This window comes from Chamaea fasciata, unplaced genomic scaffold, assembly GCF_029207755.1.
Source record: "Chamaea fasciata isolate MVZ Bird 193981 ecotype frontalis unplaced genomic scaffold, bChaFas1.0.hap1 SCAF_8, whole genome shotgun sequence".
NCBI lineage: Eukaryota > Metazoa > Chordata > Aves > Passeriformes > Sylviidae > Chamaea > Chamaea fasciata.
Genome location: NW_027094093.1, coordinates 39,254,215 through 39,278,209, shown reverse-complemented (window position 1 = coordinate 39,278,209; position 23,995 = coordinate 39,254,215). Strand labels below are relative to the sequence as shown.

At 54.8% G+C, this 23,995-nt stretch overlaps 1 long non-coding RNA gene across 1 annotated transcript; it reads right to left on the bottom strand.

Annotated features, from left to right (window-relative positions):
- Positions 1 to 4,181: 4,181 nt before the first annotated feature.
- On the bottom strand, positions 4,182 to 7,179 carry LOC136293032 (uncharacterized). Its single transcript, XR_010722066.1, has 3 exons — positions 7,092 to 7,179; positions 5,706 to 5,928; positions 4,182 to 5,544 (listed from the first exon to the last, which is right to left on the bottom strand). It is a non-coding gene; the product is annotated as an uncharacterized lncRNA (long non-coding RNA).
- Positions 7,180 to 23,995: the final 16,816 nt, after the last annotated feature.

Genomic DNA, 23,995 nt, shown 5'->3' with positions numbered 1-23,995 from the left:
AAAAAAAAAAAAACAAAAAACAAACACAACAATCAAACCAGTAGGAAAAGGTGATTTCTTTGGCTTCAAAGTTATTTCAAGTTCTTAAAGCCCAACACAGCTGCTAGGAGAAACAGAGTCAGGGCTCCTGGCAGACAGAGGGTGTTTTCCCCCCGAGGGGATTGCAGAGGAATTGTCTGGGACTTGGACTGTCCCTCGGGGTGACACCAGTTGCTGTGACTTCTATCATTCCATATGTCTGACTCCCAAAACTTCCCAGCCCAGGGGCTTGAGCTGACAGGGCAGCACAAAGATTGTTCTCTGTGTGGTGCCCAGATTTGGGGTTCACTGTCACCTTTGCTAGTTTAGATGAATTATACCCACGGCCCCGAATTCCCTGCTCAGTTCCCGCTGCAATAACCTCACAGTGCCTCACGGAGCACGGATATTCCCACGCAGAGCTGCTGCTTGAATGCCAGACGTGTCAGGAACCAGCAGAGCTTCCAAGGAAGCTCAGCAGGATGGGGACAGGATAGGTTTCTATTCCATAGATTTGGTTAATTATAACCCTCACCCCCTGGGGGTCACCTGTCAGATTTCCCTGGAATTCAGCCACCCCCTGAGCTCGGGCTCCAGGTGATGTTTCAGAGCAGGAGAAGGCACTGGCCGGCCTGTGCTGAGGCAGCCCCTGTGCCCTCGGGAGGACACAGCTCCCTGCAGGAGCTCAGCTCCTTTCCGAGCCCCAGCAGTGGCCTCTGCAAGTGCCTTTCCCTCAGGCAAGGGACGCCCATCCCTGCCTTCAGCACACCTCCAGTGGGACCCACCTGCAAAAGCTTTCCATCGCTTCTGCACTCCGGCCGGCTCCCTGGAAAAGTCCAGACCTCATCCAAACGAAACTCCATCCCACTCAAACCTTTGATTTTGAGGCATCTCCGAGGGCCGTTGCTCTGGATTTAATTTCTGTGAGGGAGGAGCGCCTTGGCTTTAATGCTGCCGACGGGTGATGTCCTCAGGCTGAAAGGGAGGGGATTTGGGGTGGCCAGGACATCCCTGGCAACTGTGTGGGAGCTCCGGGAGGTGGGAATTGCTGTCTGAGCCCCTCTGCAGACAGCCCGAGCCGCCGTTCCCGGGCAATGCCAGCTGTTCCCCGGGGAGCTCTTGGGCTGTGGGTGCCTCTGTCCGGGCTGCAGCATCTCCCCGTGCCAGGCGGGAGCAGCCCCTGGCCGAGGAGCCGCGGCAGCCCCGGGGCCGTGTCCGTGCCAGCCCCGAGCCCGGCCCCGGGCCCTGCGTTTGGCCGCCGCTGCCACGGGCGGGGCCCCGCAGGCACAGCTCCTCCCTGCACATCATCCCAGGGCTGCTGGCCCCGCTGGGGCTGCCGGCCTCCTTCCTCCCTGCGCCTCCGGGCACCCGGGACACCTGCAGGAAACCCCGAGGGACACTGCAGGCGGCACGGGGGGGCACCGAGGCCTCCGGCCAGAAAAGCAGCCCCGGCCTCAGCAGCTGCCATCATTTTGGCCCGGCAACACTCACCTGCAGGAAACGCCCCTGTGCGGGTGGGACCGGCCCTGCCTCTCTGCAGAGCTTTGGCCGTGGAAGAAGGGAAGCCTCAGGACTTGTCCTGCTCCTTTCCGCCCGGAAAGAGACTTTGTGTGAGTACTTTTACGGCAGCTGTTGGGTAAATCCTGGAAAGGACAGGAAATCAGCGTCACTGGAAGAGCTTTGTGCTGTCGTGAGCTGCCAGCCACTTCTGCCCTCGAGCCATTCCAGGGGCTGGTGTGTGAAGCAGCTTTGGCAGAGAAGGCGGCACTGCACTTACCTTAGTGGGGCCAAGCGTTGCCATCCTATGGAGGTCCATCCCCATAATGCAGAGATTGGTTCAGCTGCTTGGAGCAGAGTCCGGGTAATGCCAAGGTGCTGAGTTCGATTCTCAAACGGTCCGTCCGCTTGAGAGTCAGATTTTAGGATCCCTCTCAGCCTCAGTATATCCTGTGACCTGGAAATAAGAGGAAAATTCTCGGCTGAGTTTTAATAAAACAGCTTTTGCCATTGCAGGGTGTGAGCTGCACTCGGCGATTTTCGGCCGCGACGAGCCCCACGAGCCTTCTGCCCTTCCTTGCCGCCATCATGGTTGCGTCTGAGGCCACTTCCGGTTCCGCCGGCATCTTTTTTGCGGCACCTCTAAGGCGCCCGGCAGGTGTTTACACAGACGCCTGACTAAATCCGCGAATCCGAACGCAAGCGCGGCGCGGCTGAGCACACGGCCCGTGTCCCCAACCTGGAGACGCCGCGGAAAATTGCGCCTGGGCGGCGCCGTAGTCGGGGTTTCGTGCAGGCGTCTGGCTAAACGACTATAGGGTCCTTATTTTTTCCCGCCCTTTTGGCCGCCCTTTTTGGAAGGTCGGGCGCCTCGCGCCTGGGCGCCATTTTGTGAGGGGCGTCGCGTGACTTCCGCTTTTCCTTGCCGCCATCTTTGTTGCGGCTGAGGCCACTTCCGTCCCGGCCGCCATGTTCTTTGCGGCTCGGCATAGGCCTCCGCCAGGTGTTTACACAGACGCCTGACTAAATCCGCGAATCCGAACGCAAGCGCGGCGCGGCTGAGCACATGACCGGTGTCCCTACACCTGGAAACGCCGCGGAAAATTGCGCCCGGGCGGCGCCGTAGTCGGGGTTTTTGTGCAGGCGTCTGGCTAAACGCCTATAGGGTCCTTATTTTTTCCCGCCCTTTTGGCCGCCCTTTTTGGAAGGTCGGGCGCCTCGCGTCTCGCCGCCATCTTGGTAGTGGAACCCACTAAAATGCCCCCTCGGCTCCTCCCACAAGCGCCTGACTGAATGGACTGCAGCCCGCGGCGCCGCTGCGCCCCCATCCCGTGTCCGCACACCCGCAAACGCCGCGGAAAATCGCGCCCGGACGGCTCCGGGGTCCGGGTGGCGCGCGCAGGCAGCCGGCTGCCACGCGCCCGGGCTCCTTGCCTTTTTCCCTCCCTTTCGGCCCCGAGCTGCGGGCGGGCGGGCGGCAGCGCCGCCCCCGAGCTCACAGTGCGGGGCTTCCACGCGCGTCGGGGACGGGCACGGGGGACAGCTGCACTACCGCTCTTTGCCCACAGGGTGGCAGCATTGCCACACAGATCAGGCGGGACGGGCGGGGGGGGACAGCTGCAGTACCGCTGTATGCCCACAGGGTGGCAGCATTGCCTCACAGATCATGAGGGACGGGCACGGGGGACAGCTGCACTACCGCTGTTTGCCCACGCGGTGGCAGCATTGCCGCACAGATCAGGCGGGACGGGCGGGAGGGACAGCTGCACTACCGCTCTTTGCCCACAGGGTGGCAGCATTGCCTCACAGATCATGAGGGACGGGCACGGGGGACAGCTGCACTACCGCTCTCTGCCCACAGGGTGGCAGCACTGCCGCGCGGCGGCGCGGAGCGGAGCCATAAACGAACGTGCCCAGGAATGCCCTGGCGAACAGCCTCCGGAATAAATGGCCCAAAAGACCCCCGAGCACACCTGCGAGAGCCCTGCCAGCAACCAGACCGAAACAAAAAAGCCTTTCGTTCAGGCTCTATTTCAATATTTTATATCTTTGTGATTCTGATATTTACATTCATCATTACAATTCATCTTTTATATTATGTACATTATACATCATGTATTATGTTTATTATACTATTATATTTATTATAGATATTAAATATAGAAAGTTATATATAAAATAATTTATTTATTATGTAATGTTATAAATAATAATACATTTCATTTAAATATGATTATGTACATTATAGATGTTTATATTATGTATATTAAATATATTTATAAAACGTGTAGTATGTAATAATATATTGTGTATTTTTTATTGATATTATTTTTCATATCCTATACTTTTTGTTATTTTTCTTTTTCATTATTTTTTTAATTCGTTTGTTTATATTTTAAACGATATTTTACACTAGATGAATTCATTAACCTAACACATCAGAAACACAATTAATTTGAATTAAATGAGCCTGGTTTTCTAAGGGGTAAAGTTTTAATCTTTATTTAGATAATATGGGCATATTTTCTCTATCTGTATGGGGTTTTTTTGGTGGGTTGCGGGGGATTTTATTTTGGGGGTTTTCTTTTTTTGTTCGCTTTGTTTTGGATTTCTTTGCTAATAAACAAGCAGGGTCGGAGAGTTACAAAATAAAACGTCTACTTTGTTTTTATTGCTCCCTCTGAAATACGCCTCGACAGCCTGGACAGCAGGCTGCTGCTGGTAACACTGTGCACGGGTAGGAGGAGACCTGGTCGGGGCTGGGAAGGAAAAAACGGCACCACGGTGGTCACAGCTTTCTCCCTTCAGGAGTTTTATGGAGCAGAAAATACGGAGCTTTTGCCAACTGCGCTCTCTATGACATCCGGACGTCCAGCGGGCACCGAGGTCATTTCTCATCTTTCTTGCCAACAGCCAAACCCCCAGGCGCCCGGGGAAAGAAAGAGTATGGGGAAAAAAAAAAAGGAACAAAGAAAACATGAAAAAATAAACCAAAACTATAGAAAATAATAAATAAAATTAAAATACCAAAAGAAAAAAATTTCAAAGTAACAAAAAAGTGGAAAAAAAATTTAAACAAAAAATTAAAATAAAAAACGAAAAGTAGTTTTAACAAGTAAATAAATAGCTAAAGAAAAAAAATAAAAATTAAAAAACTGAAGAAAAAGTCTTTGAAAAACCACAAAACGCAACATGAAAAACCACAACAAAAGAGCACAAAAATACAAAAATAACAAAAAATAAAATACAAAATTAAATAAACGCAGCTCTCACCTCCTGCCACTGCCTAAAAAAGCGCCATGGCTTTCCACAATTATGCAGCAATAAGGGAAACAAACCCAGTGCCCCCCACAACAGAAGGTTTTCTAGACAATTCCCACTTCTGCTTGGAAACAAATTCTATTTTAGTGGGAAGCTCATTTTGGACAAACATCCAAATGTGCCAAGGTAGGAAAGAACTAGCCCCTTGTGTCCAAGGAACAGCAGCTAGGCCTGGATTCAGGTTTTAATGGCATTTATGTAATTAAAAATGCAGTAAATTGAACTTTACAAAGAGACGAATCGTGGCAAATAAATACTTCAAAGTTTTCTTGGGAAATCACAGAATTTTGTGGAGATGGTGCTGGACAATTGCTGATTTACCAACATTAATTGGGTAAATTTCCTTAGAAATGTGCTCTACAAGGTACAAAAATTCCAATTAGGATGGAAAATTGGAATAAATAAATATTCCCTTACTAAAATCAGAGAGAAAATCAGAGTTATTCCTTCAATTAAAAGGAAGGAATAACATCCAAATCCAAGCCTGCCTGGAAAACAAGCTCAGGAATTTCTAACATTGAAAACTTTTGCAAGAGTCATGAAGTTGGTGAAAGTTCATGGAATGATGATTTAAAATCTGCTTCCTCTGCACTGATTTAAAGGGAAGTGGGAATTCAACAGGTCCAGTTACTCCCATCCAACCTTGGACTGGGATAAGGCCTTCCAGTGGCTTCACTTCCTACTGGCTCTCTCCTTTTCGCCAACTACCTGCAAGAGGAAAAGCAACAGGAATAAAGTCTCAAACAGGATGGCCTTGGTCCAGGCAGACTGAGGTGCAGCTCCCAGCGAGGGAGGCCAGGCTGTGCCTCGGGGAGCTCCGGGAATCTGGGATTGCCCGTGGGATTCAAGGGCTGGAAAAGCACACCCACCTGCCAGGTTCAGTGCTGGGACAGAGCAAGGCCGGGGCTCGGGGGCAGCAGTCAGAGCTGGGACTGCAGGAGAACACCCCAAACCCGGGTTAAACATCCGGCACGACACGCAGCACGCTCCAGGAGAAACTCGGGCGGGAGAAGCCCCGGGATGCTCCACGTTCCTTGCCCTTGGCAGCTGTGCCAGGGCCTCCATCAGAATGCTGACCTCACCGTGCAGCTCCTACAAAACAGGAGAACTTATGGGAATCGCCCAGAATCCCTGGACTTCCAGTTATTAAGAACCACAGCTGCAGCGAAAGGTGTACAAACGCTACTGCAAACCAGCAGGGCTGAGGAGACGCAGGGATTTATTCCCGAGGGGACACAAGGATCCCTCAGCCAGCCAGGATTTCTCCCAGGCTCTTCCCACTGCTCTCTAAGGACACAAACAGCAGTTTTTCCCTCGAGTTCCCCTTTCCATCAATGCCAAGACTCGTGTTCTCCTCCAACCCCAGGTTCCGGAAGGAAAGTAGGAATATTAGCACTGCACAGACTGTCCAGGAGGGTGTGACTGAGGCAGCAGCACCAGCTCCCACTCCACTGCTGCTCTGGATTCCTGAGCAGCTCCTTTCCATCCTGCCCTTCCCAGCACCATTCCCTGGGTGCCATGTCCACAGACACCTTCTCCATGCCGCTTAAAACCCACAGACACCAACAGAAAGGAGATCAAAAATCAATTCCCATGTTGCTAGTCAGAGAGAATGGGAGAGGCCTAAAAATCTGCATTTATTTTAGAACACTAGAGCAATTTCTTCATGACCCTGAATATCAGTGATGGGCAGATAAACACCTTCTTTAACTTACTACCTGCAAAAACATCAAGTTTCAAGTTTAGTAAAGATAAAATTTTGCTGCAAAAATAAAAGAGGTGGGATGTTGGTGTTAGTGCTTTAACCTTCGGACATTAGCGGGTATTTGTAAAACAAATTCATTATTGAAGCAGCTAACTTGAAAATAAGGGGTTTTTACAATAAAGTTGACCAAAAAAAGAGTCTCAAAATTAAGATATAGGCTGCACAAATATTTAAGAAAAAAAAAGTTGTCTTTCGTGCGTATAACCTGCCAGTCTCTCATGTTTTCAGTCCTTACCATTTATTTTTACCAAGGTGATGATTAAAACCTTGTCAAAAGCTCAAAAAAAAAAATTCCAGGACAAGGCAGGTGTTTTCCCAAGTACCCTCAGTGTGGAGCTGTGTCAGCCACAAGTGTTTGCTCCCGCAGCCCAGCCCGGAGCAGGCTCCAGCTGCTGCCCAGGGGGGTTACCAAGGGACTCACCTGTTTGAAGCTGTAAACGCAGGTGGCCTGCACTGGAGTGCCAATAAATGTGAAATGTGTGACTCTCACCTTGAATAGCGATCGATCTTCTCAGGGGAGCCCCTCACCCAGGATGGGGGGCTCTGCCACGGATTTCATCTCTCCGCATCTGAAACAAAGTCAGGACAACAGTCAGAGTGCTGCAGGATACCTTGACAGCTCCACACATCTTGTGGCAATCTAGGAATACCCTCTACAGTCTAACCACACCCCACATCACAAATTTCAAGCCCCCAGGACTATTACCCTCGTACCCCTACACCCAGACTGAGCAGCAAGGCAGAGCAGCTCCGGGCCAAACACACACCAACACCCGTGACACAGCACAGGACAAACGAGGGGACGCAACAGGGACAGAAAACTCTGGCAAGAAGAATGACCCTGAGGGTCCAGAGAACTCGGAATGAGATGACCGAGGTGAGACGGAAGGTGAGCTGGCCAGGCTCAGAGAACCCTGCAGGAACAAGATGCCATCGGGATGACTTATCCCAAGAAACGCAGAGATGGATGCCCGAGAATCCTACGGTCAGAATCCTCCACCTGTCTTTGCATTCTCACAAGACCTAACCCGCCGGAATGGATCAGGGCGGTGCACGGCTGTCAGTACAGCTCAGAACAAGACCTGAAAAGGCATCGGACTGGATGCTTGTGAAGAGAGATGGATTCTGATGAGTGTCTGAGCAGCTGAGACAAAGGCACCTGGCTGAGGAGCACAGAGATCAGAAATGCTAAGACTGATGCCAGGGGTTTGGACAGGCCCCTGAAAGGACTAAAGGAAAAGACAAGACACCAAACAGACAGAGTGCACAACAGACAAGTGACACAACACACACCAGGACTGCTCTGCCCTGCACACCTCAGCACTGACATGAAAAATGAGACTTTTCCTTCACGTAGCCTAAGGGGTCACATCTGGGACATCCCCATCTCCAAACCCGACTCAAAAAAATCCCTCCCGCTGACCCCTGCCCTGGTACCCCGCTTTCATCCCCTCTGTGGCTCCAAGCCCTCCACTTATCTCTCAAATGTCTGGGGAGGTGAATCCACGCCGGGTGCCAAAGAAGGCTGCCTCTCCCTCAGAAAAATTCCTCCCGTCACTGGGCTGCTGTCTCCTAGTCAGCTACGATAAAGAAAATCAAATATCAAAGCATAATCTTAGCTGCACATCAGCCAAAACCCAGCAGCTCTGCTACTCACCGTCTCTTAAGCAGGACCGGGTCCTCGGGCCCCGTGCGTGCGTCAGCTGAGCTCGGAGGCCGACGCTCGCAGCGCCAAAGCCTTAGAGGCATTACTGGCACCGAGCCCACCCACCGTGGCCTCCATTAGGGCTGTGAGCATCCCCGGTTAGAGCAGGACAGGAACGCAGGGTGGACATCCCCGGTGAACCTCAACCCTGTGGACTCTGCCCCACCACTGTCACTTCCTGCCTGGCCCTAGCTTAGGGCTACTGCCTGCACCTCTCAGGACTTCTGGCCTTGTCTTGCGTTAGGATTGCTGCCGGCACCTGCTCTCAGGGAAACGGTGTTGGCAGCAGCGCTGTGAGGGCCGGGATGCCTGTACTCTGACTTGTATCCTAGGCTGTACCCCTGATTTTCACTGTGTGTTCTCTAGTCCTTGAGTCCTTTACCTCAGCCTCTGTGTGTATCACTGTAACCTCCCCCCTTCTGAACCCTGCTTCTTCAGAGCCCTAGACCTTGCAGCCGGGGACGCTCTGCACCGTTAGGGTCCCAAGAGCTGTCCCGCACGCAGGACAGGTACATCCACAGTTGTTCCCTGCCTACCCTAAGAAACGTGGCCCTGAGACAGGGCAGAGGCTGACAGAGCCGAACTCTTTGCGGTGGCAAAAGGCACGAAGCCTTACCAACCGCCGCCTCGAGAGGGAATCAGGAGCACTTCCACCGGCTGCGGAGAGACAGGGAATCCCAGGGTGGGTGGGGCGGGAAACCCCCGTTATCCCCAGCCCTGTTGGATCCTGCTCCCCACTATCGCTTCCTGCCTGGCCCTAGCCTGACAGTGTCTGCACAGGTCAGAGCTTCTGGTGTGTTCCTGCACTAGGGCTGCTGCCTGCACCTGCTCTCAGGGGAAGTGTGCTGGTAGCAGTGCTGTGAGGGCCGCTACACCTGTACTCTGACTTGTATCCTAGCCTGCTCCCCTGAGTTTCACCGTGTGTCCTCTAGTCCTTGAGTCCTTTACCTCAGCCTCTGTGTGTGTGGCTACACCTCCCCCCTTCTAAACCCAACTTCTTTAGAGCCCTGCACCTCGCAGCCAGGCCTTCTGGCATTGTCCTGCATAAGGGCTCCTGCCTGTACCTGCACTCAGGGAAACGGGCATGTCTTTAGGGCTACTCCTTCGGGTCTGGGGTAGGGGTGGGGTCGGGCTGGTACACCTGTACTCTCAATTGGCACATCTTGGACATCCCTATCTCCACACCTGACTCAAAAACCCCTCCTGACAAGTCCTGACCCAGCACTCCACTTTCATCCCCTCTGTGGCTCTGAACCCTCCACTTATCTCTTGGACGTCTGGGGATGAGAATCCACGCCGGGTGCCAAAGAAGGCCGCCTCTCCCTCAGGGAAACTCCTGCTGTCGCCGGGCTGTTGTCTCTTAGTCAGCTACAACAAAGAAAACCAAACGTGAATGCGTGATCTTAGCAGCCCATCACCCAAAACCCGACAATTCTGCTACTCACCGTCTCCTAAGCTTGCCTGTGTCCTCGGCCCCGCGCTTCAGCTGCGCTCAGAGGCCAACGCCGGCGTCGCAGGGTCTGCCTGGGTAAAGAGCAGACAAGGTGACGTGGCAGCGCTGGAACTTGAGGGGACCCTCCCTCCTCCTCCTTCTCCTCCCTGACTCACCTCAACTCCTCGGCCGTTATCCAAGCCTACCTGGATGGGGCCTTCACAAGGAGAAGATCAAGGCTCCATCACAGACTCCTGGAATGCTCCCGGAGGGCTCACGGGTGAGGTGACGCGGGTCTGTCGTCCCGTTGGTGAGAGGGGAGCTCGGCCTCCTGCGAGTGGACTCCCTAAAACGCACAATAACGGAGGCTTAGAGTTGCACCAGCGAGTGAGGCTTGAACAATAGCAACGGCTTCTGTCCACCCGTCACTGCTCACCTCGCCCACGTCAGCTTGACTGCTGAGATCCGGCTTCACCACCTAAAAATAAAGACAAAGAACAGAGCTGTAACACAGCCATCATTTACACCTCCCCTGCAAACAGAAACAGGGACTGACCTTCTCAGGGGAGCCCCCTCACCCAGGATGGGGGGCTCTGCCACGGATTTCATCTCTCCGCATCTGAAACAGAGTCAGGACAACAGTCAGAGTGCTGCAGGATACCTTGACAGCTCCACACATCTTGTGGCAATCTAGGAATACCCTCTACAGTCTAACCACACCCCACATCACAAATTTCAAGCCCCCAGGACTATTACCCTCGTACCCCTACACCCAGACTGAGCAGCAAGGCAGAGCAGCTCCGGGCCAAACACACACCAACACCCGTGACACAGCACAGGACAAACGAGGGGACGCAACAGGGACAGAAAACTCTGGCAAGAAGAACGACCCTGAGGGTCCAGAGAACTCGGAATGAGATGACCGAGGTAAGATGGAAGGTGAGCTGGCCAGGCTCAGAGAACCCTGCAGGAACAAGATGCCATCGGGATGACTTATCCCAAGAGACGCAGAGACGGATGCCCGAGAATCCTACGGTCAGAATCCTCCACCTGTCTTTGCATTCTCACAAGACCTAACCCGCCGGAATGGATCAGGGCGGTGCACGGCTGTCAGTACAGCTCAGAACAAGACCTGAAAAGGCATCGGACTGGATGCTTGTGAAGAGAGATGGATTCTGATGAGTGTCCGAGCAGCTGAGACAAAGGCACCTGGCTGAGGAGCACAGAGATCAGAAATGCTAAGACTGATGCCAGGGGTTTGGACAGGCCCCTGAAAGGACTAAAGGAAAAGACAAGACACCAAACAGACAGAGTGCACAACAGACAAGTGACACAACACACACCAGGACTGCTCTGCCCTGCACACCTCAGCACTGACATGAAAAATGAGACTTTTCCTTCACGTAGCCTAAGGGGTCACATCTGGGACATCCCCATCTCCAAACCCGACTCAAAAAAATCCCTCCCGCTGACCCCTGCCCTGGTACCCCGCTTTCATCCCCTCTGTGGCTCCAAGCCCTCCACTTATCTCTCAAATGTCTGGGGAGGTGAATCCACGCCGGGTGCCAAAGAAGGCTGCCTCTCCCTCAGAAAAATTCCTCCCGTCACTGGGCTGCTGTCTCCTAGTCAGCTACGATAAAGAAAATCAAATATCAAAGCATAATCTTAGCTGCACATCAGCCAAAACCCAGCAGCTCTGCTACTCACCGTCTCTTAAGCAGGACCGGGTCCTCGGGCCCCGTGCGTGCGTCAGCTGAGCTCGGAGGCCGACGCTCGCAGCGCCAAAGCCTTAGAGGCATTACTGGCACCGAGCCCACCCACCGTGGCCTCCATTAGGGCTGTGAGCATCCCCGGTTAGAGCAGGACAGGAACGCAGGGTGGACATCCCCGGTGAACCTCAACCCTGTGGACTCTGCCCCACCACTGTCACTTCCTGCCTGGCCCTAGCTTAGGGTTACTGCCTGCACCTCTCAGGACTTCTGGCCTTGTCTTGCGTTAGGATTGCTGCCGGCACCTGCTCTCAGGGAAACGGTGTTGGCAGCAGCGCTGTGAGGGCCGGGATGCCTGTACTCTGACTTGTATCCTAGGCTGTACCCCTGATTTTCACTGTGTGTTCTCTAGTCCTTGAGTCCTTTACCTCAGCCTCTGTGTGTATCACTGTAACCTCCCCCCTTCTGAACCCTGCTTCTTCAGAGCCCTAGACCTTGCAGCCGGGGACGCTCTGCACCGTTAGGGTCCCAAGAGCTGTCCCGCACGCAGGACAGGTACATCCACAGTTGTTCCCTGCCTACCCTAAGAAACGTGGCCCTGAGACAGGGCAGAGGCTGACAGAGCCGAACTCTTTGCGGTGGCAAAAGGCACGAAGCCTTACCAACCGCCGCCTCGAGAGGGAATCAGGAGCACTTCCACCGGCTGCGGAGAGACAGGGAATCCCAGGGTGGGTGGGGCGGGAAACCCCCGTTATCCCCAGCCCTGTTGGATCCTGCTCCCCACTATCGCTTCCTGCCTGGCCCTAGCCTGACAGTGTCTGCACAGGTCAGAGCTTCTGGTGTGTTCCTGCACTAGGGCTGCTGCCTGCACCTGCTCTCAGGGGAAGTGTGCTGGTAGCAGTGCTGTGAGGGCCGCTACACCTGTACTCTGACTTGTATCCTAGCCTGCTCCCCTGAGTTTCACCGTGTGTCCTCTAGTCCTTGAGTCCTTTACCTCAGCCTCTGTGTGTGTGGCTACACCTCCCCCCTTCTAAACCCAACTTCTTTAGAGCCCTGCACCTCGCAGCCAGGCCTTCTGGCATTGTCCTGCATAAGGGCTCCTGCCTGTACCTGCACTCAGGGAAACGGGCATGTCTTTAGGGCTACTCCTTCGGGTCTGGGGTAGGGGTGGGGTCGGGCTGGTACACCTGTACTCTCAATTGGCACATCTTGGACATCCCTATCTCCACACCTGACTCAAAAACCCCTCCTGACAAGTCCTGACCCAGCACTCCACTTTCATCCCCTCTGTGGCTCTGAACCCTCCACTTATCTCTTGGACGTCTGGGGATGAGAATCCACGCCGGGTGCCAAAGAAGGCCGCCTCTCCCTCAGGGAAACTCCTGCTGTCGCCGGGCTGTTGTCTCTTAGTCAGCTACAACAAAGAAAACCAAACGTGAATGCGTGATCTTAGCAGCCCATCACCCAAAACCCGACAATTCTGCTACTCACCGTCTCCTAAGCTTGCCTGTGTCCTCGGCCCCGCGCTTCAGCTGCGCTCAGAGGCCAACGCCGGCGTCGCAGGGTCTGCCTGGGTAAAGAGCAGACAAGGTGACGTGGCAGCGCTGGAACTTGAGGGGACCCTCCCTCCTCCTCCTTCTCCTCCCTGACTCACCTCAACTCCTCGGCCGTTATCCAAGCCTACCTGGATGGGGCCTTCACAAGGAGAAGATCAAGGCTCCATCACAGACTCCTGGAATGCTCCCGGAGGGCTCACGGGTGAGGTGACGCGGGTCTGTCGTCCCGTTGGTGAGAGGGGAGCTCGGCCTCCTGCGAGTGGACTCCCTAAAACGCACAATAACGGAGGCTTAGAGTTGCACCAGCGAGTGAGGCTTGAACAATAGCAACGGCTTCTGTCCACCCGTCACTGCTCACCTCGCCCACGTCAGCTTGACTGCTGAGATCCGGCTTCACCACCTAAAAATAAAGACAAAGAACAGAGCTGTAACACAGCCATCATTTACACCTCCCCTGCAAACAGAAACAGGGACTGACCTTCTCAGGGGAGCCCCCTCACCCAGGATGGGGGGCTCTGCCACGGATTTCATCTCTCCGCATCTGAAACAGAGTCAGGACAACAGTCAGAGTGCTGCAGGATACCTTGACAGCTCCACACATCTTGTGGCAATCTAGGAATACCCTCTACAGTCTAACCACACCCCACATCACAAATTTCAAGCCCCCAGGACTATTACCCTCGTACCCCTACACCCAGACTGAGCAGCAAGGCAGAGCAGCTCCGGGCCAAACACACACCAACACCCGTGACACAGCACAGGACAAACGAGGGGACGCAACAGGGACAGAAAACTCTGGCAAGAAGAATGACCCTGAGGGTCCAGAGAACTCGGAATGAGATGACCGAGGTGAGACGGAAGGTGAGCTGGCCAGGCTCAGAGAACCCTGCAGGAACAAGATGCCATCGGGATGACTTATCCCAAGAAACGCAGAGATGGATGCCCGAGAATCCTACGGTCAGAATCCTCCACCTGTCTTTGCATTCTCACAAGACCTAACCCGCCGGAATGGATCAGGGCGGTGCACGGCTGTCAGTACAGCTCAGAACAAGACCTGAAAAGGCATCGGACTGGATGCTTGTGAAGAGAGATGGATTCTGATGAGTGTCCGAGCAGCTGAGACAAAGGCACCTGGCTGAGGAGCACAGAGATCAGAAATGCTAAGACTGATGCCAGGGGTTTGGACAGGCCCCTGAAAGGACTAAAGGAAAAGACAAGACACCAAACAGACAGAGTGCACAACAGACAAGTGACACAACACACACCAGGACTGCTCTGCCCTGCACACCTCAGCACTGACATGAAAAATGAGACTTTCCCTTCACGTAGCCTAAGGGGTCACATCTGGGACATCCCCATCTCCAAACCCGACTCAAAAAAATCCCTCCCGCTGACCCCTGCCCTGGTACCCCGCTTTCATCCCCTCTGTGGCTCCAAGCCCTCCACTTATCTCTCAAATGTCTGGGGAGGTGAATCCACGCCGGGTGCCAAAGAAGGCTGCCTCTCCCTCAGAAAAATTCCTCCCGTCACTGGGCTGCTGTCTCCTAGTCAGCTACGATAAAGAAAATCAAATATCAAAGCATAATCTTAGCTGCACATCAGCCAAAACCCAGCAGCTCTGCTACTCACCGTCTCTTAAGCAGGACCGGGTCCTCGGGCCCCGTGCGTGCGTCAGCTGAGCTCGGAGGCCGACGCTCGCAGCGCCAAAGCCTTAGAGGCATTACTGGCACCGAGCCCACCCACCGTGGCCTCCATTAGGGCTGTGAGCATCCCCGGTTAGAGCAGGACAGGAACGCAGGGTGGACATCCCCGGTGAACCTCAACCCTGTGGACTCTGCCCCACCACTGTCACTTCCTGCCTGGCCCTAGCTTAGGGCTACTGCCTGCACCTCTCAGGACTTCTGGCCTTGTCTTGCGTTAGGATTGCTGCCGGCACCTGCTCTCAGGGAAACGGTGTTGGCAGCAGCGCTGTGAGGGCCGGGATGCCTGTACTCTGACTTGTATCCTAGGCTGTACCCCTGATTTTCACTGTGTGTTCTCTAGTCCTTGAGTCCTTTACCTCAGCCTCTGTGTGTATCACTGTAACCTCCCCCCTTCTGAACCCTGCTTCTTCAGAGCCCTAGACCTTGCAGCCGGGGACGCTCTGCACCGTTAGGGTCCCAAGAGCTGTCCCGCACGCAGGACAGGTACATCCACAGTTGTTCCCTGCCTACCCTAAGAAACGTGGCCCTGAGACAGGGCAGAGGCTGACAGAGCCGAACTCTTTGCGGTGGCAAAAGGCACGAAGCCTTACCAACCGCCGCCTCGAGAGGGAATCAGGAGCACTTCCACCGGCTGCGGAGAGACAGGGAATCCCAGGGTGGGTGGGGCGGGAAACCCCCGTTATCCCCAGCCCTGTTGGATCCTGCTCCCCACTATCGCTTCCTGCCTGGCCCTAGCCTGACAGTGTCTGCACAGGTCAGAGCTTCTGGTGTGTTCCTGCACTAGGGCTGCTGCCTGCACCTGCTCTCAGGGGAAGTGTGCTGGTAGCAGTGCTGTGAGGGCCGCTACACCTGTACTCTGACTTGTATCCTAGCCTGCTCCCCTGAGTTTCACCGTGTGTCCTCTAGTCCTTGAGTCCTTTACCTCAGCCTCTGTGTGTGTGGCTACACCTCCCCCCTTCTAAACCCAACTTCTTTAGAGCCCTGCACCTCGCAGCCAGGCCTTCTGGCATTGTCCTGCATAAGGGCTCCTGCCTGTACCTGCACTCAGGGAAACGGGCATGTCTTTAGGGCTACTCCTTCGGGTCTGGGGTAGGGGTGGGGTCGGGCTGGTACACCTGTACTCTCAATTGGCACATCTTGGACATCCCTATCTCCACACCTGACTCAAAAACCCCTCCTGACAAGTCCTGACCCAGCACTCCACTTTCATCCCCTCTGTGGCTCTGAACCCTCCACTTATCTCTTGGACGTCTGGGGATGAGAATCCACGCCGGGTGCCAAAGAAGGCCGCCTCTCCCTCAGGGAAACTCCTGCTGTCGCCGGGCTGTTGTCTCTTAGTCAGCTACAACAAAGAAAACCAAACGTGAATGCGTGATCTTAGCAGCCCATCACCCAAAACCCGACAATTCTGCTACTCACCGTCTCCTAAGCTTGCCTGTGTCCTCGGCCCCGCGCTTCAGCTGCGCTCAGAGGCCAACGCCGGCGTCGCAGGGTCTGCCTGGGTAAAGAGCAGACAAGGTGACGTGGCAGCGCTGGAACTTGAGGGGACCCTCCCTCCTCCTCCTTCTCCTCCCTGACTCACCTCAACTCCTCGGCCGTTATCCAAGCCTACCTGGATGGGGCCTTCACAAGGAGAAGATCAAGGCTCCATCACAGACTCCTGGAATGCTCCCGGAGGGCTCACGGGTGAGGTGACGCGGGTCTGTCGTCCCGTTGGTGAGAGGGGAGCTCGGCCTCCTGCGAGTGGACTCCCTAAAACGCACAATAACGGAGGCTTAGAGTTGCACCAGCGAGTGAGGCTTGAACAATAGCAACGGCTTCTGTCCACCCGTCACTGCTCACCTCGCCCACGTCAGCTTGACTGCTGAGATCCGGCTTCACCACCTAAAAATAAAGACAAAGAACAGAGCTGTAACACAGCCATCATTTACACCTCCCCTGCAAACAGAAACAGGGACTGACCTTCTCAGGGGAGCCCCCTCACCCAGGATGGGGGGCTCTGCCACGGATTTCATCTCTCCGCATCTGAAACAGAGTCAGGACAACAGTCAGAGTGCTGCAGGATACCTTGACAGCTCCACACATCTTGTGGCAATCTAGGAATACCCTCTACAGTCTAACCACACCCCACATCACAAATTTCAAGCCCCCAGGACTATTACCCTCGTACCCCTACACCCAGACTGAGCAGCAAGGCAGAGCAGCTCCGGGCCAAACACACACCAACACCCGTGACACAGCACAGGACAAACGAGGGGACGCAACAGGGACAGAAAACTCTGGCAAGAAGAACGACCCTGAGGGTCCAGAGAACTCGGAATGAGATGACCGAGGTAAGATGGAAGGTGAGCTGGCCAGGCTCAGAGAACCCTGCAGGAACAAGATGCCATCGGGATGACTTATCCCAAGAGACGCAGAGACGGATGCCCGAGAATCCTACGGTCAGAATCCTCCACCTGTCTTTGCATTCTCACAAGACCTAACCCGCCGGAATGGATCAGGGCGGTGCACGGCTGTCAGTACAGCTCAGAACAAGACCTGAAAAGGCATCGGACTGGATGCTTGTGAAGAGAGATGGATTCTGATGAGTGTCCGAGCAGCTGAGACAAAGGCACCTGGCTGAGGAGCACAGAGATCAGAAATGCTAAGACTGATGCCAGGGGTTTGGACAGGCCCCTGAAAGGACTAAAGGAAAAGACAAGACACCAAACAGACAGAGTGCACAACAGACAAGTGACACAACACACACCAGGACTGCTCTGCCCTGCACACCTCAGCACTGACATGAAAAATGAGACTTTTCCTTCACGTAGCCTAAGGGGTCACATCTGGGACATCCCCATCTCCAAACCCGACTCAAAAAAATCCCTCCCGCTGACCCCTGCCCTGGTACCCCGCTTTCATCCCCTCTGTGGCTCCAAGCCCTCCACTTATCTCTCAAATGTCTGGGGAGGTGAATCCACGCCGGGTGCCAAAGAAGGCTGCCTCTCCCTCAGAAAAATTCCTCCCGTCACTGGGCTGCTGTCTCCTAGTCAGCTACGATAAAGAAAATCAAATATCAAAGCATAATCTTAGCTGCACATCAGCCAAAACCCAGCAGCTCTGCTACTCACCGTCTCTTAAGCAGGACCGGGTCCTCGGGCCCCGTGCGTGCGTCAGCTGAGCTCGGAGGCCGACGCTCGCAGCGCCAAAGCCTTAGAGGCATTACTGGCACCGAGCCCACCCACCGTGGCCTCCATTAGGGCTGTGAGCATCCCCGGTTAGAGCAGGACAGGAACGCAGGGTGGACATCCCCGGTGAACCTCAACCCTGTGGACTCTGCCCCACCACTGTCACTTCCTGCCTGGCCCTAGCTTAGGGCTACTGCCTGCACCTCTCAGGACTTCTGGCCTTGTCTTGCGTTAGGATTGCTGCCGGCACCTGCTCTCAGGGAAACGGTGTTGGCAGCAGCGCTGTGAGGGCCGGGATGCCTGTACTCTGACTTGTATCCTAGGCTGTACCCCTGATTTTCACTGTGTGTTCTCTAGTCCTTGAGTCCTTTACCTCAGCCTCTGTGTGTATCACTGTAACCTCCCCCCTTCTGAACCCTGCTTCTTCAGAGCCCTAGACCTTGCAGCCGGGGACGCTCTGCACCGTTAGGGTCCCAAGAGCTGTCCCGCACGCAGGACAGGTACATCCACAGTTGTTCCCTGCCTACCCTAAGAAACGTGGCCCTGAGACAGGGCAGAGGCTGACAGAGCCGAACTCTTTGCGGTGGCAAAAGGCACGAAGCCTTACCAACCGCCGCCTCGAGAGGGAATCAGGAGCACTTCCACCGGCTGCGGAGAGACAGGGAATCCCAGGGTGGGTGGGGCGGGAAACCCCCGTTATCCCCAGCCCTGTTGGATCCTGCTCCCCACTATCGCTTCCTGCCTGGCCCTAGCCTGACAGTGTCTGCACAGGTCAGAGCTTCTGGTGTGTTCCTGCACTAGGGCTGCTGCCTGCACCTGCTCTCAGGGGAAGTGTGCTGGTAGCAGTGCTGTGAGGGCCGCTACACCTGTACTCTGACTTGTATCCTAGCCTGCTCCCCTGAGTTTCACCGTGTGTCCTCTAGTCCTTGAGTCCTTTACCTCAGCCTCTGTGTGTGTGGCTACACCTCCCCCCTTCTAAACCCAACTTCTTTAGAGCCCTGCACCTCGCAGCCAGGCCTTCTGGCATTGTCCTGCATAAGGGCTCCTGCCTGTACCTGCACTCAGGGAAACGGGCATGTCTTTAGGGCTACTCCTTCGGGTCTGGGGTAGGGGTGGGGTCGGGCTGGTACACCTGTACTCTCAATTGGCACATCTTGGACATCCCTATCTCCACACCTGACTCAAAAACCCCTCCTGACAAGTCCTGACCCAGCACTCCACTTTCATCCCCTCTGTGGCTCTGAACCCTCCACTTATCTCTTGGACGTCTGGGGATGAGAATCCACGCCGGGTGCCAAAGAAGGCCGCCTCTCCCTCAGGGAAACTCCTGCTGTCGCCGGGCTGTTGTCTCTTAGTCAGCTACAACAAAGAAAACCAAACGTGAATGCGTGATCTTAGCAGCCCATCACCCAAAACCCGACAATTCTGCTACTCACCGTCTCCTAAGCTTGCCTGTGTCCTCGGCCCCGCGCTTCAGCTGCGCTCAGAGGCCAACGCCGGCGTCGCAGGGTCTGCCTGGGTAAAGAGCAGACAAGGTGACGTGGCAGCGCTGGAACTTGAGGGGACCCTCCCTCCTCCTCCTTCTCCTCCCTGACTCACCTCAACTCCTCGGCCGTTATCCAAGCCTACCTGGATGGGGCCTTCACAAGGAGAAGATCAAGGCTCCATCACAGACTCCTGGAATGCTCCCGGAGGGCTCACGGGTGAGGTGACGCGGGTCTGTCGTCCCGTTGGTGAGAGGGGAGCTCGGCCTCCTGCGAGTGGACTCCCTAAAACGCACAATAACGGAGGCTTAGAGTTGCACCAGCGAGTGAGGCTTGAACAATAGCAACGGCTTCTGTCCACCCGTCACTGCTCACCTCGCCCACGTCAGCTTGACTGCTGAGATCCGGCTTCACCACCTAAAAATAAAGACAAAGAACAGAGCTGTAACACAGCCATCATTTACACCTCCCCTGCAAACAGAAACAGGGACTGACCTTCTCAGGGGAGCCCCCTCACCCAGGATGGGGGGCTCTGCCACGGATTTCATCTCTCCGCATCTGAAACAGAGTCAGGACAACAGTCAGAGTGCTGCAGGATACCTTGACAGCTCCACACATCTTGTGGCAATCTAGGAATACCCTCTACAGTCTAACCACACCCCACATCACAAATTTCAAGCCCCCAGGACTATTACCCTCGTACCCCTACACCCAGACTGAGCAGCAAGGCAGAGCAGCTCCGGGCCAAACACACACCAACACCCGTGACACAGCACAGGACAAACGAGGGGACGCAACAGGGACAGAAAACTCTGGCAAGAAGAACGACCCTGAGGGTCCAGAGAACTCGGAATGAGATGACCGAGGTAAGATGGAAGGTGAGCTGGCCAGGCTCAGAGAACCCTGCAGGAACAAGATGCCATCGGGATGACTTATCCCAAGAGACGCAGAGACGGATGCCCGAGAATCCTACGGTCAGAATCCTCCACCTGTCTTTGCATTCTCACAAGACCTAACCCGCCGGAATGGATCAGGGCGGTGCACGGCTGTCAGTACAGCTCAGAACAAGACCTGAAAAGGCATCGGACTGGATGCTTGTGAAGAGAGATGGATTCTGATGAGTGTCCGAGCAGCTGAGACAAAGGCACCTGGCTGAGGAGCACAGAGATCAGAAATGCTAAGACTGATGCCAGGGGTTTGGACAGGCCCCTGAAAGGACTAAAGGAAAAGACAAGACACCAAACAGACAGAGTGCACAACAGACAAGTGACACAACACACACCAGGACTGCTCTGCCCTGCACACCTCAGCACTGACATGAAAAATGAGACTTTTCCTTCACGTAGCCTAAGGGGTCACATCTGGGACATCCCCATCTCCAAACCCGACTCAAAAAAATCCCTCCCGCTGACCCCTGCCCTGGTACCCCGCTTTCATCCCCTCTGTGGCTCCAAGCCCTCCACTTATCTCTCAAATGTCTGGGGAGGTGAATCCACGCCGGGTGCCAAAGAAGGCTGCCTCTCCCTCAGAAAAATTCCTCCCGTCACTGGGCTGCTGTCTCCTAGTCAGCTACGATAAAGAAAATCAAATATCAAAGCATAATCTTAGCTGCACATCAGCCAAAACCCAGCAGCTCTGCTACTCACCGTCTCTTAAGCAGGACCGGGTCCTCGGGCCCCGTGCGTGCGTCAGCTGAGCTCGGAGGCTGACGCTCGCAGCGCCAAAGCCTTAGAGGCATTACTGGCACCGAGCCCACCCACCGTGGCCTCCATTAGGGCTGTGAGCATCCCCGGTTAGAGCAGGACAGGAACGCAGGGTGGACATCCCCGGTGAACCTCAACCCTGTGGACTCTGCCCCACCACTGTCACTTCCTGCCTGGCCCTAGCTTAGGGCTACTGCCTGCACCTCTCAGGACTTCTGGCCTTGTCTTGCGTTAGGATTGCTGCCGGCACCTGCTCTCAGGGAAACGGTGTTGGCAGCAGCGCTGTGAGGGCCGGGATGCCTGTACTCTGACTTGTATCCTAGGCTGTACCCCTGATTTTCACTGTGTGTTCTCTAGTCCTTGAGTCCTTTACCTCAGCCTCTGTGTGTATCACTGTAACCTCCCCCCTTCTGAACCCTGCTTCTTCAGAGCCCTAGACCTTGCAGCCGGGGACGCTCTGCACCGTTAGGGTCCCAAGAGCTGTCCCGCACGCAGGACAGGTACATCCACAGTTGTTCCCTGCCTACCCTAAGAAACGTGGCCCTGAGACAGGGCAGAGGCTGACAGAGCCGAACTCTTTGCGGTGGCAAAAGGCACGAAGCCTTACCAACCGCCGCCTCGAGAGGGAATCAGGAGCACTTCCACCGGCTGCGGAGAGACAGGGAATCCCAGGGTGGGTGGGGCGGGAAACCCCCGTTATCCCCAGCCCTGTTGGATCCTGCTCCCCACTATCGCTTCCTGCCTGGCCCTAGCCTGACAGTGTCTGCACAGGTCAGAGCTTCTGGTGTGTTCCTGCACTAGGGCTGCTGCCTGCACCTGCTCTCAGGGGAAGTGTGCTGGTAGCAGTGCTGTGAGGGCCGCTACACCTGTACTCTGACTTGTATCCTAGCCTGCTCCCCTGAGTTTCACCGTGTGTCCTCTAGTCCTTGAGTCCTTTACCTCAGCCTCTGTGTGTGTGGCTACACCTCCCCCCTTCTAAACCCAACTTCTTTAGAGCCCTGCACCTCGCAGCCAGGCCTTCTGGCATTGTCCTGCATAAGGGCTCCTGCCTGTACCTGCACTCAGGGAAACGGGCATGTCTTTAGGGCTACTCCTTCGGGTCTGGGGTAGGGGTGGGGTCGGGCTGGTACACCTGTACTCTCAATTGGCACATCTTGGACATCCCTATCTCCACACCTGACTCAAAAACCCCTCCTGACAAGTCCTGACCCAGCACTCCACTTTCATCCCCTCTGTGGCTCTGAACCCTCCACTTATCTCTTGGACGTCTGGGGATGAGAATCCACGCCGGGTGCCAAAGAAGGCCGCCTCTCCCTCAGGGAAACTCCTGCTGTCGCCGGGCTGTTGTCTCTTAGTCAGCTACAACAAAGAAAACCAAACGTGAATGCGTGATCTTAGCAGCCCATCACCCAAAACCCGACAATTCTGCTACTCACCGTCTCCTAAGCTTGCCTGTGTCCTCGGCCCCGCGCTTCAGCTGCGCTCAGAGGCCAACGCCGGCGTCGCAGGGTCTGCCTGGGTAAAGAGCAGACAAGGTGACGTGGCAGCGCTGGAACTTGAGGGGACCCTCCCTCCTCCTCCTTCTCCTCCCTGACTCACCTCAACTCCTCGGCCGTTATCCAAGCCTACCTGGATGGGGCCTTCACAAGGAGAAGATCAAGGCTCCATCACAGACTCCTGGAATGCTCCCGGAGGGCTCACGGGTGAGGTGACGCGGGTCTGTCGTCCCGTTGGTGAGAGGGGAGCTCGGCCTCCTGCGAGTGGACTCCCTAAAACGCACAATAACGGAGGCTTAGAGTTGCACCAGCGAGTGAGGCTTGAACAATAGCAACGGCTTCTGTCCACCCGTCACTGCTCACCTCGCCCACGTCAGCTTGACTGCTGAGATCCGGCTTCACCACCTAAAAATAAAGACAAAGAACAGAGCTGTAACACAGCCATCATTTACACCTCCCCTGCAAACAGAAACAGGGACTGACCTTCTCAGGGGAGCCCCCTCACCCAGGATGGGGGGCTCTGCCACGGATTTCATCTCTCCGCATCTGAAACAGAGTCAGGACAACAGTCAGAGTGCTGCAGGATACCTTGACAGCTCCACACATCTTGTGGCAATCTAGGAATACCCTCTACAGTCTAACCACACCCCACATCACAAATTTCAAGCCCCCAGGACTATTACCCTCGTACCCCTACACCCAGACTGAGCAGCAAGGCAGAGCAGCTCCGGGCCAAACACACACCAACACCCGTGACACAGCACAGGACAAACGAGGGGACGCAACAGGGACAGAAAACTCTGGCAAGAAGAACGACCCTGAGGGTCCAGAGAACTCGGAATGAGATGACCGAGGTAAGATGGAAGGTGAGCTGGCCAGGCTCAGAGAACCCTGCAGGAACAAGATGCCATCGGGATGACTTATCCCAAGAGACGCAGAGACGGATGCCCGAGAATCCTACGGTCAGAATCCTCCACCTGTCTTTGCATTCTCACAAGACCTAACCCGCCGGAATGGATCAGGGCGGTGCACGGCTGTCAGTACAGCTCAGAACAAGACCTGAAAAGGCATCGGACTGGATGCTTGTGAAGAGAGATGGATTCTGATGAGTGTCCGAGCAGCTGAGACAAAGGCACCTGGCTGAGGAGCACAGAGATCAGAAATGCTAAGACTGATGCCAGGGGTTTGGACAGGCCCCTGAAAGGACTAAAGGAAAAGACAAGACACCAAACAGACAGAGTGCACAACAGACAAGTGACACAACACACACCAGGACTGCTCTGCCCTGCACACCTCAGCACTGACATGAAAAATGAGACTTTTCCTTCACGTAGCCTAAGGGGTCACATCTGGGACATCCCCATCTCCAAACCCGACTCAAAAAAATCCCTCCCGCTGACCCCTGCCCTGGTACCCCGCTTTCATCCCCTCTGTGG